Source organism: Anas platyrhynchos, chromosome 8 (genome assembly GCF_047663525.1).
Source record: "Anas platyrhynchos isolate ZD024472 breed Pekin duck chromosome 8, IASCAAS_PekinDuck_T2T, whole genome shotgun sequence".
NCBI lineage: Eukaryota > Metazoa > Chordata > Aves > Anseriformes > Anatidae > Anas > Anas platyrhynchos.
In genome coordinates, this window is record NC_092594.1 from 25,092,330 (window position 1) to 25,112,268 (window position 19,939).

At 37.3% G+C, this 19,939-nt stretch overlaps 1 long non-coding RNA gene across 2 annotated transcripts; it reads right to left on the bottom strand.

Annotated features, from left to right (window-relative positions):
• Positions 1 to 645: 645 nt before the first annotated feature.
• Positions 646 to 19,928, bottom strand: LOC101791736 (uncharacterized). Of its 2 annotated transcripts, none has more exons than XR_005267642.2 (7): positions 19,252 to 19,928; positions 13,652 to 13,889; positions 10,158 to 10,278; positions 9,800 to 9,886; positions 6,927 to 6,979; positions 5,190 to 5,322; positions 646 to 892 (listed from the first exon to the last, which is right to left on the bottom strand). It is a non-coding gene; the product is annotated as an uncharacterized lncRNA (long non-coding RNA). The 2 variants fall into 2 exon arrangements; XR_005267643.2 differs by having other exon boundaries at positions 646 to 1,168.
• Positions 19,929 to 19,939: the final 11 nt, after the last annotated feature.

A 19,939-nucleotide genomic window follows, 5' to 3' on the forward strand; every position in this document is an offset into this window, starting at 1 on the left:
AGGCTCTAGCTTGTTGTGCCTTGCAGTGGGGAGAGCGGAGAGCCGGCGTGGTAATCCTGTGGCTCACAAGCCGTGTGTATTCTACTAGGACAATTTAGGTGATACCCAGCCCCTTCTGGCAGCGTTCCTGCCCCAGGGCTGCAGGCTGCCCCCACTGTGCTGGCGGCAGCTGTCCCAGCTACCATCTTCCTATCAACATTCCCTCTTGACACCCTGGGCCACCTCCCTGCACCCCACACCTCCTCTCTCAGCCTAACACTGAATGACCTTACCCTTTGCGGGACAGTGCTTGACATGCACACACCAGTGTGCAATCAAACCAAACCAGGTAACTCTGGAAACCAATTTCAGGTCTCCCGAGGCTGTACAGTACATTTATGTACACTACATAAACACCAGACAGATCAAGCCAGCATGAAGCTCTACCTTGACAGGTACAAACTGCCTGGACTACCTGGTTGCAAGGTTCCGGGAACACTTACCTGAATTATCCTGATGTTTTGTACATTGAAGACCCACCAATGAACCCTTCAGTTAAGGGATTTTCTCCTACATTTTCACCTTTTCATTTTCATTATCCTGATCTGTGTGATGCTGCTTGCTTCACCTGAGTATCTGTGTTTTTATGATTAAAGAAGCAGTCTCTGAGGAAGCCGGGTCTTTATTGGTTTGAAGAACAGAAACAAGACAAACATGGTGAGGAAATAACCTGCAAACCATTGGGGGCAGTGATGCCACTACTGTTGAGGAGGACTGCCACATTTTGCTACAGCTGGAATCTCTTAATTCTTTAGGCACCTCACCTAGAGGTTCAGGGAGTTCCTGGTAGTTCATTCTGGCAGGGAAGAGGAAGTAGATTGCAATGGCCAGATCTGCACGACCAAGAGTTAGGCTTGGGAAAAGAAAAGGGTACTTTTGCAATCAACCATCATGATGACTCAGACAATGACAAAAAATCCAAAACAAAACAAAACGTGAGGCACTGTTAACATTTAGATAGATGAGCGTCCGATGATATTGTCACAGATAAAGATGTTACCCCGGTTTTAAACATTTTCCCCACTCCAGCCATCATCATTTTCATCTCAGCCAGATTGAATCTGAGTCAGCTGATTTTCATCCAGGTGCTGACAGGCATTTTGATATCCTTGAGAAGACAGCAGCAGCACTGCTAACAAATGAGATACGCTGCAGCATCTTTAACATATTCTTGGCATTAGAGCTTATCCCTCCACTAGCAAATTACGCTGCATAGGCTCCATATGTGAGGATCCACCAAGGTCCAATAGCCATTATTACCCTCTGGGATTTGCTGGACAAGGATTGGCTGGTCAGAGCACATCTTTCAGCAAAATCCTATATAGGCACACAGAGCGCGCACATATACATGCGGCAATGCATTATGCTAGTTCTCAAATAAGCACATGCCCAGAATACACATGCAGCACTGATACATTTGCATAAATGTTTACACCCAAGCACTCTCATAATCAAAAACATAACATATAACACATCAACACTGCTGTGAAACATTAAATGAACCACTTCCACGATTACGTGTCTAAATGAAGATATACAGACTCAGAGCTGGACATTCTCATTCACTCTGCACACACAACTGATACTATCTTAATAGGTTAATATTAATGAATTAATTGCACAACTTATCAATGTTTTGTTGTAGTATACACGTGTATATATAGTTAGCATTCAAAGCATTGACTCTAATTCTAGCCCTTAGCCCTAATTCTCAGTCTGCCTTACTTAACTTCCTTATATAAAATCCTTTGATGCCGAAGTGCCTCATGTCACCGCTCACACAGGAGTAATCTCTTCTTTAAGTTTCTTTCAACACAATTGGTTAAACAATGAAATCATGCAAATATGAAAACTGCTCTGTTCATATGTTAGAATAACTCAGTAATGGCACAATCTAAAAATTTTAGATTTCATTTGTTTTGCTGATTTGTGTAAGATTAAAAAAAAAAAAAAAAAAAAAAAAAAGCTATGCTGCAAGAAGTTCAGCCCAGCAGTTTTAGAGCTATACACATTTAATGATGTAGTTTCAGTGACTTACAGTGGATTTTAATCCATTTTTCTACATATTCGTTGGGTACTATTGATTAGGAATATCCTACGAAGACCAATCTTTTTCCCTGATAAAGCCTAAAGCTCTGTAGAAGATGTATAGTTCCCTAATGAAACTTGGAAATTCAACTCTACGTAAACTCAGAACTAAAAGTGAGAGGGTCATTTCAGGACAGGGAAGATAAATTTCTGGTAGATAGGAGGCTCTCACATGTGCTTTTAATGGAAATCACTTTTTCATACAGTAATTACTTCTGGAGCCACATTTCATTTCACTCAGTAATCACACCAATTTCTAGATGAGATAGCAGCATTGCTGCAGCAACTACAACAGTTGATTTCAATACGGATTTGAAACAAATCACTACATTTAAAGCATTACACAACTTAACTTGTTTCCCTTACATGTAAGGTGGGCCAGCATTGCAAGGGATTGGCATATGGAATCTGATAGCTTTGTACATTCATACTGGTAATTCTTACTCTGAGGATATGGGCTCTGCTCAAGTAACGGATATGCACCTGCCTATGTTGGTATTCTCTTGATGTGGCTTTAGGATTGCAGCAGTACTTGTAAATTGCATGGCTTGAACACCCGTCTTTGACCGCTTTTCCCTAAATCCCACATTCCTGCATCTCTGAATGCCACTGCCAGCCTCCTTCTCTACTCCTAAACAGACTGATATATTCGGCATTTAACTCTTTGTTTTCCTTTCATGTTGTTCCAGACTACTGGCACGTTCCCTGCTGCCAGCTAGCCCAGTGTGGGATGTTTTTCTAGCAGGTTGTTGAAGTGTCAAGAAGCATGTGTATCTCTTGGTGAATACAGAAGCTGTTTTCCAAATTTTACAGCTCCTGACCCAGAAACAGGAATATTCATTGCTGCAGCATAATTTCAGACGTGCCAAGAAAATATCAACTATGTCATGTAGATATGCTAGGGGAAAGGATGAAAGCTCAAGTACAGCAATTTCCACTGCTCCATGCAGTAGCTGTACAGAGTGATACAGTACATCATTGTGCAGGTAAGACCAAATCCATTGATGCCCAACTCATTGCTACTGAGACCCACCCTCACAGAGAAGACCAAAAGAAAGGTCTTACACTGTGTTTCTACAATATCTGAAATTACCATCCCCTGAATCCAAATGAAACCAGAGCAACTTGGTACAACAACTTGCTCTATCAAATGCCCTGAAAAATGCTCATTAATGCACTCTGTGAGTCCAGGAGGAATCTGGAGCCTCAGGAAAGCATACTGCCCACGTGTGACAGTTGCAATTTTGTAAGACATTTTAGGTCAAAGTGGGAGGCTTTTTCATTAAGAATAACTTGAGGTTCCTTCAGTGTGACTAGGTACACTTAAAGGAAGATGCTCCAAAGGAATTTTACACTTGAAGTCAACACTTTGCCACTTCCATCCTTCCCTTCTTGGTGCTAGACATTTCCCAGGATAGCCACTGGTCAGAGAAATTATTTAAACATAGAAGCAAAGGGTTTATATATTTTCTTACTGCTTTTAGCTATACCTATTTCACAACAAACCTCTCAAGAGTCATAAAGTTGTAAGGTGGTGATTTATTTCCTTTTCCCTGGTGTTTTAAATATAGATTAAAAAAGGTAAATTTGAGCTGTGCTTCTGCCTTCCTTTAGTATCGCCTCTTGACAAGATAACATTTGTCAGTTTTACTATGGATAGTAGATATATTCATTCATTGGAGGTACTAGGTGCTGTCTTGTGATCAATGTCCTGCTGATTAGACATGTTTTTTTGCAGAGATAAATTACAGACGTCCTTAATGGGTAAGTCCATCTGCTCAATTTTTGCCCTTTATCTTATATGATCATTTGGGAGAAGAGGCGTAGTCTCTCACTATCAGTCAAACAACACTTCTTTCAGTTGCTTATTACTGTTCTGCAGATTCTTCCATGTTTGTAAAAGACACTGCCTGCACATTTGTGATTCAGAATGAATTACTAATAACTGTTAAGGAAAATTCACTGACTGACTTCTATAACTGACTGTGTTCCTTTTGTGTATCCTGCTGCCATCAGGCTCATTTTAAAAGTTTCCTTATCCACATCAAGAGAAGTCCTTTACATTTTGAATCCAAACATGTCCAAACATTTTGAATCCATGATAGATTGCCTAGCCAAGAAAAGCAAGATAGTAAAAAAAAATAATCTTGATTTGCTTCACTCTGAACAGTTGATTGTGTACAAAATATAAGAGTAGAGAAGAACACTGAAGAAATTAATCGTATGCTTTGTTCTTGCACTTTAAGTAGTTCAGCAACATATTTGGTTTGCAGTACACGAACTATAGCAAGAACAAAACTTAAATAAAAATGAATGGTATAGTTGTCTAACATAGTTCCAGTCTAGTCACAAAGTCTAAATAACTTTGAGTACACAATGAGTATTTCTATTCAAAATGTGTAGGTGTTTAGTAAACTATATATTAAAACATTTTCGGTGCACTTGAATCTTCATTATTTGTATGCTTACTGTAATTTAGAGGTGATCAATATTATACTAATGTTTGTTCTTACTGTATATTGAGACTCTGGATCACTTTTCTTTTGCAGAATAAAAAAATAAAACGAAAATAGTAGTGTTATTAAATTCCTCTTTTAGGCCTTTTCTACGGAGATCTCCAAGTTAATTACACTTGTTAATTTAAAGTACACTAAGCTACATTGAATGCCTCTGTACATATTTTTATTCAGAATTAAAAATGACCTTAATTCAATTTAGTTTAACTTACTTTAGAAGTGAAATAGGCTACCTTAAATGAAGGTCACTTTAATCCTAACTAAAAGAGTTCACACAAAGAGTTTATGAGGCTTGACTATTGCATCCAAAAATATTAATTTAGATTATTTCACAGTATCACCACGCAGAGAATCCCCCATTCTAGTTTACAAGCTTATTTTTCACTTTCTAAGAGGTATTCTGATAATTTTGTTTAGATGACAGAAGGGAAAATACATTAGAATCATGCCCAAATGGAGTGGATGTCAAGAAAAAAATAGTATTACTAAATACTAGAGCACAAGAAAACTATTTATTTATTTATTTATTTAGAATACATCTCTTACCTGCTTTTCCTTTTCTTCTTGATGTCCTGTCATCACACAGTGGTGTCACGCTGTGTCATCTCTTGGTATGAAGACTTATAACAAAAAACACCAGTTTTTGAGCTTGTTATCACCACTTGATTTCTTTTAACTGCTAGAATGAGTTAGAAGGAAAAAAATCTGGTCAGAACTCTAGTGCAGATATCTTTGTGTATTGTATATCAAAGACATTGACTTCAGTCTGATCATAGTTATATGATGTAAGAAGAGTCTTCTAAGAAAGAACTTCTTTTACTTAGCATTACAGAAGCAGACTTAAAAAATTATTTGTATTCATCTCACAAACAGTGTCACCTAATTAACAAAAAAATACATAAGCATGGCTTTTAAGATATGCTTTCACCTTCAGAGCTTACATAGCTAAGTAAAAATTTGAATAGAGTCAGTGCAGACTGGCATTAATAGAACAGAAAGCAAAATATATTCAAAGTATACTTTACTGAAATGCTCCTGATAAGTAGAAAGCCCAAAACAAATTCTTCTGTTGTCCAGTGTGTTCAGTGATTTTTCTGTAGCCAAGGTGCTCTAAAGAGAGCCTCTTTATTTCACGATACAGTTTCAAATGCTTCTGTTTGACAGAGCATATATGTCTGCAGAACTTCTAAGACTAGAAAAATTATGCCTCTTTGAAAATACTAAACAATTCCTAGCATCACATATACCTTTCCCAACAAGTTTAATAAAAACTCTTAAACAATTTGAATATCACACAGAATTCCTTATGCTTATAAACAAAGTATTATCAATATCATTAACATTTAGCTGACCTTAGAGATATTCATATCATGGCTTATATCTGCTTGAAATATCAGTGATACTTCTGCTGGAGGCAGAAAATTCACATTTTCATTAAGTGCTAGGTCCCAAAATTTGATCTTTCAACCCTTTTTTTTTTTGCTTCCAACCAAGTGATTATTTTTTTTTTCCAAGCAAAAAATGAGTCTTTGTCCTTTCTTTCCTCTCTTTTGGTATTTATAAAGTGTTTTTGTTTTCTGTTTGCCTTTTTTTTTTTTTTTTTTTTTTTTCAAAAATATATAAGATACGAAAACACCAACTTTGCTGCTCAGCAAATGCTAGTCCAACTTCAAAGTGTCACTAGCATTTGTGTTGATTTGCATCATATATTCTTACTGGATTGTATTCACTCCTTGCTGACAGCAGCTTCCAGTATCCCCATCACTTTAAATAGAGATGGGATCACTCAGCCTTGTTTATATTTTTGTAGCTATTCACATCCCAGTTCTTCTCAAATGTTACTGTTACCAGCTCTCTAGGTGTGTGGGTTTTGTTACTATTTCTCCATGAGATTGTTGGAAGTAACAACTGGCTTCTTTTGTATATACTCTGCAAATCTTGTTACTGCTTTAGTATTATAACATCATTGCAAACAACCCAATGAACTAGGAATAATAATAATTAGTAGTGACATAACTAAATCCAAGCTTCACTGTATTCTACTCAAGTGCCTGTCCTATAACTTGTGTCCCACAGTCATATATCACTACTGGGTAAAGAAGTATAGCTAAGAAGCTTTTTTTAATGCAGAATCAGCTCTTCAGCTGTAATATATTTAGTAGTGCTCTCTCAGAATAGAAAACCTGTGTAGGATAGTTCTCCTGGTTTATTATTTCTACCTAGAAGCAGATTTTTAAACAGAAACAATACATTTTCTGGGGAAACACAAACCCTGAATTTTACCTGTTTATCTTTCTCCAAGCAGTTGATTTTCTCAGAGGGTTATAACACAGGTCCTAGAAATAATGGGATATGTATTACATTCAATTAGATGTGCATAACTACTATTTGCTCTCATGGTTACATAATACTGTTGTTTCTTTTGGACACACCATCTTCTGCAAAGGGCCTTTGTTCATATGAGAATGATCATCTCAGCCAGAGGTGTTAACATGCAGTTTGCTCATGGTTCACCATCCTGGGGCTTGAAGAGTCTGACAAATTAATACAAGCTTTTGCTTAACTTTCAGCTTCTCCTATTTGCTTAATTTGTGTTGTTATTCCTTGTTTATGATTTCAAGCTCTGCATATTTTTTAAAATCTACCATCTTTGTCTTACAATATTTTGAGCCCTTGGTCACATCTAAGGTGCAGTCCAATGCTTTATTCAAGTACCATTTCCTTGGCACGTTCTAAATTGCCTCATCTGGTGTCTGCTTCTCCCAGCAATCTATTACTGTACTATTCCCTCTCCATTTTATTGCAAACCAGGAGCTAATTAGCTTTATAGAACTGGAAGGTTTTCTTAAATATAAAAATCTTCAGTAGTTCTTACCCTAAAACAGGCTAATGCCATGCTTATTATAATACCTTGTAACAGACAAAAATATACTGAGCTAAAATTTGTCACCCCAAATGTATAAACTACAAAATACTTTCAAACCTTCAGGTTCAAATATGTAACTTTCATATGCTTTCATTATTATTATTATTATTATTATTATTTAGAATATAATACTCCTCGTTTTTGTAACAGCTCTGTGACTATCCTGTTTTGCCTGGATTGCTGAAAACTGCTAAATATGCCAAATGCATCAGCACTTGCTATTTTCAGAAGGAAAACCTTCTGGTTGACTTGCTTTTAAATAACACCTAGTGCTTCCAGATGTACATTGGAGTGTTCTTTTATTCTTTTCCAGTAATTTCTGGTATTTCCAGAATTTGAGTCTTTAAATGCTCTGATTCCTTCAATGTCTTCCATTTCTTATTACTGACAGTGCCATAAATGAGGAGTTATTATAGGTTCAGATGATTACAGACATTCGTTGATCATGTGTGTCCATAGTGCCTTTTCCTCACACTTACAAGACAGAAATCTAAAACTCTAAAGGAATGTTTACACCAGTAACCTTTCATCATGAAAAATTATAAAGAAAATTATAGTATTGCATTTATAGGTGTGAATCGATTGAAAAGACTCATGCAATAAACAAACAGTAAAAGACACTTTCCATCTGAAAAAAGCAAAAAAAAAACAAAAAAAAAAATAAAACAACAACAACAACACAAACAACAAAAACAAGCCAAGAAACAAACTTAGAAATTATTGAAGATCTATTTTTGGTTTGTATTTTTCCTTCTAGCTTTGTCAGACAAGTATCTATGGTGTTAGCCAAGAAGAACGTATTAATCCTCAACAACATAAAGCGGCTATTCCAAGTGGCTGTAATGCAAATACTGATGTAAAAGCTTTTCCCTCCCAACTCTAGAACCTAAGATGTCATTGGCAGAATGTGGTTTGATGTCAAATGTTCTGTACTTTCAATAGTTGCATGACCAATCCTGCAAGAGAATGTTTTCAAGCATGTTCTTTTTATCTCAGAGATCTTTGACTTCTACTCACATTTAATCCAAGACAGATTTACAGATTTTCTTCAAACTCAATTTAACATCTAAAATGTTGAACTCATTTTCTAATAATAGTTGACATAAATATGTTGTTTATGGTGAAATGGTGAAACTTTTTAAAAATCCATGTTAAAAGATTATAAACGTGAAATACAGGTTTTTCACAGGGATGTGAAAGTTTTTTTTTTGTTGTTGTTGTTGTCTTTTTTTTTATTATTATTGGTATTAGGTACTACTACTACCACCATTCTGATTGTCACATTTGCATGGAAGATCTCCTTTCATTCCATTTTGCACAAAGGGCAGATCTATTCCAAAGTAATATATGAATCAATAAATGTCTACATATAGAAATTAACTTACAGCACTGGAAACCAAAGAAATGCTTGAATTACTTTTAAATAATTTCTGGCAAAGACAACTGAGGTCTAATAGAGAATGTATAACCGTACAGATACCTGACCCTGTTAGAGATAATGTTGACACTTTTTTATGTTATGGCCAAATGCAATATTTTAACTTGGGGTGATGCAATTTTGTGTGGGTTACTTAAAACAGATACCTTTGAATATCCTCTGTATCTTTCCTCAAAGATCTAAGAAGTGTCCTTTTCCTAATGCTAAAGACTTCAAGAGCTTTTAAAGAAGCCTTTAAATACGCTAATGCATCTTCTCACTCTGCCTTTATTCCTTTTTTATCCCTTTTTGTCTCCCTTCCTCTCCTTTCCTATTCCATTCAGTTTACTTACTTTTTTTCCACTCTGTTGTACTGCAAATTTACTTACAAAGTAGTTATTTTTTAATAGTTGAAAGCTAATGAAATTCAGCAACACACTTGGATGATGGTTAGCATCCCCTGCTTCGTCCAAATAACGGGGACATTAGATCTCGTTTTCACTGATAGATTTGAACATAAATACGCATGCATGTCTAAATGAGTTGGGGCCCTACCTGGTCATTATTAAAAAGGCAAACCACAGTTGAGATTTCTAATCCCTTAAGTGCACACACAGAGGCAAAGACCATAAAAGCCTTTGTTGAAGATAGAAGTATTTTTCCTGAAAGTCTAAAAGAAAGCCCTACTTCATACTCAAAAGAAGCTTTGTCATCAGTGGCATCAGGATATTATCTGTAGTACTAGGCCTGGGTTATTCTATTTTTGCAGCTGTTCCTTCTTATAAAGCATCTTATAGAAAATACTTTGCTTACATGCTGCCATAACATTCCACCAATGTATTGCAGGAAAAGGAGCATAATTAGCCATATTTGTTCCATCAAGGTTCCATAGGACAGAATCTGATTGGGTAAAAAAGACATTAACAAGTAATAGGTAAGTAATTTATTCCTATAGGTAATTTATTCCTAGGTAAGTAATTTATTCCTATAATTTCTTAGGTACGCTAATTATGATAAATACAGGTTACTTCATCCTTCATTTAAAAGTACTTGCTTAATGGAAGATAGGGGAGGGATATTTCTTTTCTAATCTGCTACCTGTTTGAAGGGGGAGCTAAATGTTTTAAATAATGATCCTCTTACATACAAATAATACAATCAGTGCCAATACTTATCGGTTACGCAGTGCTTTTTCATCCATAAGTCTGAGGTTGAAACAGACAAATGATGTCAAGGGCTTCTGGAAGTTCCAGTGCTGTTAGAGTGTGGCAGTCCCCTGGCAGCTGGAATTTCTAGGGAGGGGAGGAGAGAAAGGCTGGAGGAAGCATGGGGAAAGCAGCAGAACCCCTTGTGAAGGGCATCTTAACCCTGCTCCAAGAGAGGAGAACATTGTAACCATAGTAAAGGAATAAAATAGTGCAGAACAGAAGAGGTTTTGAAAACAGTAAAGGGAGAAAGTATAGAAGCCAGAAGAATTACAGCACACACATGCAGAAAAAACAGAGAACACAAAACAGGTAAAATCGTTACAGAGAAGAACTTTTAGAACTTGCCTCATTCAACAGGAAAACATACTACAGTCATTTAAGACATGAAATTGCAGGGGAGACAATATGTTCAGCTTGGGAAGAAAGAGTGCTGCTTATGGCTGGGAGAGCCTGTGCTTTTGTTACGATCTCAGCAATGTGTGAGCAGTCCAGGTTTGTCCTTGGCTGTGCGGCTGTTCTGTGCACAGAGCTTTCTAGTCACTTTCCAACAGTTCCAAGTAAAATAAATTGCAGACCTTTGGTCTGAACAAACTATTTTAATGTATGTTTGGACATTCAAAATGATGTCCTAACTTTGAGTAGGGCCTTCATTTTCTGTCCTAGTTGATACAACAAGTCATAACCACTCAATGAAATCACTACTGCTTCTTGGACAAATCAGTCCTCCTATTTCATGGGATTTTTCCTATAAAATAAGGAAATTTAAAGTACATTAATATTATCTATTGTATTCATAGAATGGTTCAGATTGGAAGGGACCTTAAAGATCATCCAGTTCCAACCCCTCTGCCATGGGCAGGGAAAAAAAGTCACAGAAGTATGTTCTCCCATCTGAGCCAAACCCAAACTTTGTTATGATTATGTAAAGTATGGTTGTAGCAGTCTTGCTGCTTTTCTACAGAAAGCAGTTGTGAATGAATTCAAATATGCTCCTATATCAGGCTGGGCATTTCTGCATAAGCAGGGCACTCTGAAGTTCATTGTCTTTCTGTGATTTGGATACTATAGCACAAACAGGATAGGCCCCTTTAAACATCTCTGGTTTATCTGGTTGCTTAGGACAACCCCTGTAAACATCAGAAAAAAAAAAAAAGCTGGGGACCTTGAGGAAAAAAATAGGTCATTTTGGAACAGCCAAACTCTGTATCTGTACCTGTATGAGGAGATAGTCTCTGCAGAAACATATTGCACACTTCTCTTGGAACATTTTATACTTCTACAGTCTATACTTGTTTTATTTTCTGATATATAGAAAAATATTTTCTGACAGCTTTCCTTCTCATTTTCTACATTGCTTGTAATATATATAAGTATTAAATCAGTAAATATGTGTATAACAAAATGAGATTATAACAAAGAATACTTACTATACAGAAATGACAACTCTGCTAATCATTTTAATTTGACAATGTGGTTTTATTTTTAAGGTAGCAGCTTTAGAAAGGTTAAGAGCATGTCAGAAAGCTAATTAAAAATAGTTCTGGGAAAATTAAAGAGTTACTCTTTCCAATATTGCTATATCTAATAAATAGATGGATTAAGTATCAGCTAGATGGTAGGTATTTCAAAGCTTACTCTTACTGGTAGGAATTTATGCTGTTTCAACCTTACACACAGTTAAGTGTGTAAGGTTGAAACCAGCTTGACAATTGTGTCCCTGATATTTTGGTACTCAAGTGTTTTTGTTTTTTTTTTTTTTTTTTTTTTTTTTTTTTTTTCCTCTTCAGATAACACTTTAGAAGTGAGATTAAAGGCTTTTCTAGTTTGTGTCCTCTCCTGGCCATATTTCACTACAAAGAGTTGCTTCAGAAAATTATTAGTATTACTGTCCTACAGTATTACACTTCTATTCTGGATTTAAAGTGTAGTATTCTTTCAATATATGTACCCCTGTCATTGTTGTCTGTGAGGGATAGATAGACAAGTGAGCTTGAACATGAATATACATGAACAGCACATTAATTTTGAACTCTATATTATGCCTGTAATTAAGAAAGAAATCTCCACTTACTTCTTGTGAACGTTGTAGCTCTCTAACTTCTACTTAGTATAAAAATACACCCCAAACTAGCTTATGGAAAATCCATGACAGTGTCATTATCTCATATATAAAGCCTATGTTTTTGTGGTTAGATAACAAAGAGTCTTCAGGAATACAGTTATTAAGGTAACTGAGCCTCACAAACGAAATATTAAGTAAGAGTTTTTGATTAAATCTTGTCAATGTCACTTTTCATTTTTCTGAGAGAGAAGAAAGAAATTAAAGAATTTCTTGTTCAAGTAATCCAAGTTCATATTGTCTTAAGTTTCTGGTAGTCTTTAAATGAGGACAAAATAAGAATAAATGTAAGTGAGAAAAAAAGAGCAAAACAATTTAAATCTCCCACAGTTGTCAGAGCTTTGAATGGTAGAAATCTTATCAAGTTTCCATCATCCTGCTAATCTTGGTGTGCTTTTTATAAAGCAAAGTTATCCTGAGTCAACATTTCTCTTCCACCTACTTTATTGCAATAGACATTTAGTCTGCTATAGAAGTAGGATGGGACATGGAGAGTAGCAAACCCACAGTCTGCCACCACCTGCTTCAAATTATCAGCTGAAAGAATTTTTCCTTTTTAAGTAGAAACACAGTCCTTTAAAGGACTTAAGACTGTTATTAAGTTGTCTTTTTTACATTCAAATCCTATTCATTTTAAAAGAATAAAGCATTTTTCATAATGATGCAAGTTCCCCCCCCCCCCCCCAAGGAAATCCACATTAAACACAATAAAATGATTTCATAGCATACTGTTCCACAAGTCCTCAGTTTATATATCTCAGTTTATTGTATAACCTCTGTTAATAAATCATTTTAGTGAGTATTTTACTAAAGGTAAATTCAAAGCTTCTAAAAGTAATAGGACAACTTCTAAAACTAATAGGACAAAACCAAGTAAACATTGTTCAGCTTATAGGAAATATTACCTATGCCTATGAGTTGATCCCTATGCTGTTTACCTTCCTAGAACCAGAAGTTTTCATTAGAAATATCAAGCAAAATTCAATGGAAAAGATTAAGCAAACAATATTGTATTGTTATATAGTGAGATTACCTCTGTTCAACAGATCAACTTAAATTTCACATACCCATCCACACAAAAATAGATTGAACTCATATAAGACATAAAATACAAAAGCACATTAAAAATTAAAAAAGGTAACATAAAATGAAAAATTTTACACACAGAGCTTCAAAGGAAAAATACCCCCCCCCCCCCCCCAAGTCCCTCTTATTCTGAAAAGCTATTATATCAGGCTACAGAGGGCACTAATAAACCTTAGTGGCTCTGATCAACCCCACCTGGAGGCTCCCCCACACCCTCCAGAGCTCTATTTAAGTTCTGCCCTGAGCCCTCACCTCCTTTGGCTTGACTTTTTCTTAGCTTGGCTTTGTACCTGTCTCATCAGCATGATATTGTCCTATAATATGGGCTCTTGATTGGTTCCAGTTGTTGTCTCAGGTTTGTTCTGCTTATGTTGCTAAGGTAATGTAAAATGGGGTCCTGAGGTTCTTGTTCTGTGGCAGGGGATCTCTCTTAGCTTCTGTTCCCATAATGAGCAGTCATACTCTTGCTGCCCCCTAGTATGTTGTATTTCTGTAATATAAATTTAAACTTTGTTAAGCTCATGTAATTTACAGAAAACTTAGAGCGCTGCCCACAGCACAGATGCAGTGAGTGCTTTCACTCAGTGCTGTTTCTTGCATGCAGAGCTGTCCCATGTAAACAGATAATGGTTCTGTTTTACTTTGTAACACAAATTTAGTGCTGGTAGGGCTTTACCACATCTTGCTAAAGAGGGTACTATGTTTCTAGTCTTAACTGTTCCTATAAATGCAGGTTGCTAGACCTTGACCCCAGTACACTACCTTCTATTCTTTTGTTCAAAAATACTTTGCTGCTTTTATTACCTCTATGTCCTCTGCTGCTAATTTGAATGGGTGAGAGGCAGTGCATGATGAGTCCAAGGAGCCCACCTGGCCAGGCTAAGAGGTATTCGAGGAAACCAAATTGCAGTGCAGAAGCATCTGAGCTTCTGACCCTGTGCATAAATAAGCTCTGCCAAATCAGAGTTCAGTATGTGTAGTTTAGATGGCTTTGCATTGTGCAGCACAGTGCACCTTATGCTATGGACATTAGAAAAAAATTTTCATTGTTCATGAAACTTCTCCATCTTACTACACCAGGTAAGGTAGTATTGATCCTGCTGTCACTTCACTGTGCTGCTTTCTTTTAAACCTAGTAAGGAAATGACTTTGAGTACAGAAATGCGTTATCCCCTTTTCCATGTGGTGCATGACTACAGACACATCTAATGCTCTCTTTAGTGAGAGGACAATAGTATTTATATAGGTGAAAAAAACATATACCAGTAAATGCTTAAAAGGATTCTATAGTCCTGTCATAGTCTTTAGAAGATGCTTGTCATGGTTGCAAAATTTTACAGCTGGGAAAAGCATTTTGCTTTTATTTAACAACCCCCAAACTGATTTATTCGTGTAGCTAGAAACTGCTTTGAGGTACAATGGTAGACCCATGAAAAGAGGTCTTTGTATCATCCAGGATTTCCAAAATCTTAACTTCAGAGGATTTTTTTTTGTGTGGAAACAGTGAAGAACAAACATGTTTCAATGGTGCATATTAATGAAATTCACGCTTCAGATGAATATTCTGCCTACAGCTATATTACATTTAAATATCAACACGTAAATACACTTTAAATACCAATATCAATATTTAAATATCAATAGCCCTTTTATGGGAAAACAATATATTTATGTGGTATAGGATTCTTTGGTGTTTAGTTCACGTGAGAACTTGTCTCTGGACCTGCAAATTCTGAAAAAGGTAGATACTGCTGTCAATACTCTGTGGAATGTAAATTGTGGAGATACTGCTTATAAAGTAAAATTGTGATTTTCAACTATTAAGAAACATGACAAGGATATAAATTCTCTGCTAATTTTTGTAACACTGTCTATGACATCTAATCTGTTGAGCACATGAATGGGATCTGGGAGGACCTGTGTACTTTGTTCTGCCAGAAACTCCAAAGGTCATGTTGCAAGCAAAGCATGAAGTAAATTCACTAAATGCTGAAAACAGATTTTCTCAACCTTGTACGTATTTCAGATCACTATCTACTGTGTGGCTTGCAACATAACGTCATTGCTGACATGACATTGAACCAATAGCACTGGGGGGGGGGAAATTTGAATCTGTATTTTAATGGAGATGCATATTTACCTGCTAGCATTGAGAGTAATGATTGTACAGGATTGTCAAGTGAATGAAAGACTGTCCTGCCTAGGACAAAGGTGTATCAACCTTTCCATACAAACTTTAATACTGTATGTAAAAGGATTTATTTCTCTTCACAACCCAAAATTAAATTAACAGGGTATCAAGAGACCTTAATAATGAAAATAACTGCACAGTTTGATATGTCCATAACTGAAAGGAAAGACCTAGAACCTCTCTAGGTCAAAAAGCTTAGATATCAACTTAGATACCAATTATCTTTACTAAAAATTAAGGTGGTAGAAATGCAATGTCACACGAAGCAGTTGTCACATTGCAATACACCAAAGTAACGAACTGATCCCTTTGGACACAATTTCAATGAACACCTATGAAACAACTTTCAGCTACACTTGGTAGGATGCTGATTGTTTGAAAAGAGGCTGAGAACTTTTTATACTATGGAAGGGCACACTAACCACAAACCACATGCAAAATACCACAGGTTTATTGTTACAGATTTTTTTCTCCATTTCCATTTTTCTTCCCAGTGATTCCTGACCATACTGCTTAGTAATGGTTTATTCCCAACGTCCAACTGAGAAGGATAAGCTGCTCACACATCTACTTGGGCCTGCAGGCCAGCAGTGACATAGACAGCCTATGATAGTATTGTATGATCTTATCCTAGTTTGTGAATATTTATGGAAACTATCTCCTGGATTACCACATCAGTTTGGTTGACCAACAGATATAATTTCTCATTTTCTTTCAATATACCTCATTTTGTTTTACAACTTCCATGCAGTGGAAATTTTTCACTGGTTGATGGCTGTTCAGTATAAAGAAATGTCTTTCCAAACCGCTTAAGTTCCGAGACTCCCTTTTTCTTAGGGCAGACAACAGATGGGAATTTGACAAGATTACTTGAAAAAGTACCTCCAAGCTTTGATTACTAAACAGATAAAGACACCCTGAAATAATATTTTGCGTGGCTAAAAATAAAGAGCTCGTGTCTTAAAGCCATTCAAAACCATGCCTGAACTGAAGGGGCCCCATTAAGTTTGTGTAATTGACTGCAGTCTGCGGATGCCCTTGGTACTATGGTATCTGCTTCCATCAGTACTGAATTTTACCCAGAGCGTGTCTGGAGTGATGAGGACTATAAAAAGTTATTGTATGAAATACTGTGTTATGTCAATATTATACTGCTACAGCTTGTAAAGTTGCCTTGATCTGTATAATAAAAGATGTTTACAGTGGCAATGAACTCAATCAGACACATGGCACATGTTTGGTGATGTATGGCTTAAAAAGCTGTCTTGCTAGCATTTGATTTCTAGGAGATAATCCCAGGCAGCACTCTGAAGATTAGAGCGATGGGAGATAAGCTGTGATGGGCTGGCAGTGTCTGCCTGAACGCCATGCCCTATTAGCAGGTGTTGGTGCTGCTGGGAAATTGTTGTGTGGATTTTAACACAAAGCAGATGGCTTATCTAAAATAAATGGGTGCTGCTCTTCAAAGCCAAGAATATGAATGGGCTGAAGAGTCTTGTAGACAGAATTCTAAGGCAATATAAAGTGTAGGATGAGAGCTTGAGCTGAACCTTGTTTTTTGATCGATAATGCTATTTGAAGTCAGACTCCAGGACAGAGGAGATTTTTGACTGAGCAGATTGTTTGGATATAGTTTTATAGCAAGCTAGAAAATGCACCTGTTCAGAAAAGCATAATTAACTACTTAATGTATTCAGAGAGGAATGTTGTGCAAACAGAAGAAAACACTTGGAATTACTAAATTTCTTATTATACATCCACATACTGATTTGTTTCAAAGCTATTGAACTTCATGATTGTTATCTCAAATGGCTTGAAACTCTGGCTTTCTGGTATTCCACAGCACAAACAACTGCACGAAGATGAAACCTGGTCCAACTGCCAAGGCAAAATGCAATGTCAAGTTTTTGGGACCGTATCAGATTGTGCATCCCACTGCACCTCCATAAGGTGATGATTGAGTGGATAGGAGAAATGTGTTCATTTGAAAGCCTACTTTGTTGCTATTCAAACACGAGTAGTTTTTGAAGTACTTTATCCCCTGTGTAATTTGAAGAAATATTTACTGACTTTGACATGGCTTACAAATATTCAGCATTACAGTGCAGAAAATTATTCAGGGAGTAAGTTACCAGTAACCAGAAAGGCAAAATAGGAATGGTGTTCAAATAGTCTTCTCCTAAAAAATAGGACTAGTCTGATTGCCTCACTCATTCCTCTACTGTAACACTTTAAGGTCATAAAAGTACCCACTATTCCTGCGTGTAATTGTAGAAAAATAATTTTAATAGAAATAGGTAGATTTCTGATAGCACATTCATTCATGGTCTCTAGGTTTTTTCTGTCTTTATCTGTTTCTTTGTGAAATTCATCAGATGATCTTCATGCCCTAAAAGATATTTCTTTCTGTTAGTTCTGTTTACAACAATCATCTAGGCACATGTTATATTGAGGGCATCAATGTTCAGACTGGCTCAATATTCAAACTAAAACTCAATTTAATGTTCCTAATCAAGCATCTGTGTATTTAATACCCAGTTGCAATTTCTTACTAAATTGTTAGTTCTAACACTTTAACTTGGAGGTAGTGAGTACCACTTCCTTTGAGTTATTCAAAATGCAGATCACATTAAAAAAAAAAAAAATCTGATCTGCTTCTGGGAAACAACAGCTAAAAGCACCTTTTGGAAGAGATTAATGCATGTTGCTTCTCAGTAATGGAGATGAGAAAAAGCATTTGTGTGGTCAGACTCCAGCCTTTGCTGGGAGCTGTGTCACAGACTGTGATTTCCCAGCTGAGACCAGCATCCATTTGTAGCAGTCGTCCTCGGCAGAGCAGAAGCATTAGCTGTACCTTGGAAGTGAGGCTGCCGGAAAATGTCTCCTGGGAGCAGAGCAGGGAGGGGGCACAGTGATATTTTCAGGCTCTAGTTTTGCCTGGGAAGTATAAACCAACAGCTGGGTACAATCTCTCATCAGAACCTGCTTACGTAACATGCTTCAGCTCAGCATGGGGGCACACCTCAGGCTTTGGGGTTTGGGTTTAGGGTACAGAACAGGGACATACAGCTTAAAACAAATACAGGATCTAATGCGGGCCCACAGCAAGCTCTGACCTGGAGATTACATGCAATGTATGTCAACCTTTTAAATCATTTTATCAGGAAGAAAATCAGACCTTTCCCTACAAGCATCCTGTAGCACAGCTGTGAGAAAAATGAAGAATGCTTACGTGGGGACAGACCTGGATCATATTGCCTCTGCTTTGGCATGTGATTTTTCATTAACATTTAGGTCTGTTCCTATGAACACTAACCTACATAAACTAGCACATGAACTTCAATGAGACTACGTATTTGTGGACAGATTTTACCTCTGCTTCTATTTTTTGACAAGCGTAACCAAAGTTTGAGCAGTAAAGAAACGGTAATTCCTGTGTATCTGTAAAAAACACAATGTAAACTGTAAGGAAAACCAATTAAAAATGCCTGTGAAGTATGGATTTCTTCAGATTTACGGACTATGCATCTGTACTGCACAGGAAAAGTCTCCCATCTCTCTTGTTTGCCCTGAAGGATTCCTCGTGTTGCTTTCTGTCCTTAGCAGCCAGCCTGGTGTTTGCAAGACCCCCCAGCCTGTTCCTGTTATGCTAGCAGCTTACCTTGCAGGGTGTTAAAGCAGGAGGAAAAAAAATACTGCTGACAGACTCACAAGTACCTTTTCAACCAACTTTATGTGCTCCGCATTATTTTATCAGGTTTCAAATTGTCATCTTTCTTCGTTGCTGGGCATTAAAAATATTAAAAATCTTTATTTGATGAGCGTTTCTTCTTTTTGTTTTCTAATTTTCTCCTGAGCCATTTATGTCATTAGGTCACGCGCCTTATGCTAGGATGCAAAACATTGTAGAAAAAGCCCGAAAGGGCTCTCTCGGAGTTGCCTACAGCACGCAGAGATTAAAACACTGGTTGTAAAACCAAACGGGAAGGGGAAAAATAAAAAATAATTAAAAAAGAAAATTGACGGAAATCAGCACAGATCCAGGAATTGCAGCGGCGGCCCGAGCTGTCGCCCGCGGTGCCGTCAGCACCCGGAGCCTCCTCCAACGCCCCCCGGTCCCGGGGCAGGGCTCGGGAGCTCCCCAGCTGCCGGGGCCGGCCCCGGGGAGGGCCGAAGCGGGCGGTGAGGGCGGCTCTGAAGGCAGGGGCGGCCCCGGCCCCTCCTGAGGCGCGGTGGCTGCGTCCCGCTCGCGTTCCGGGGCAGGGACATGGCGTGGTCCGCTCCCATCGCCGGCCCCGGCGGGGGAGGCAGAGAGACACCGGCGGCTCCACGGGGCTGGCCTCGCTCTC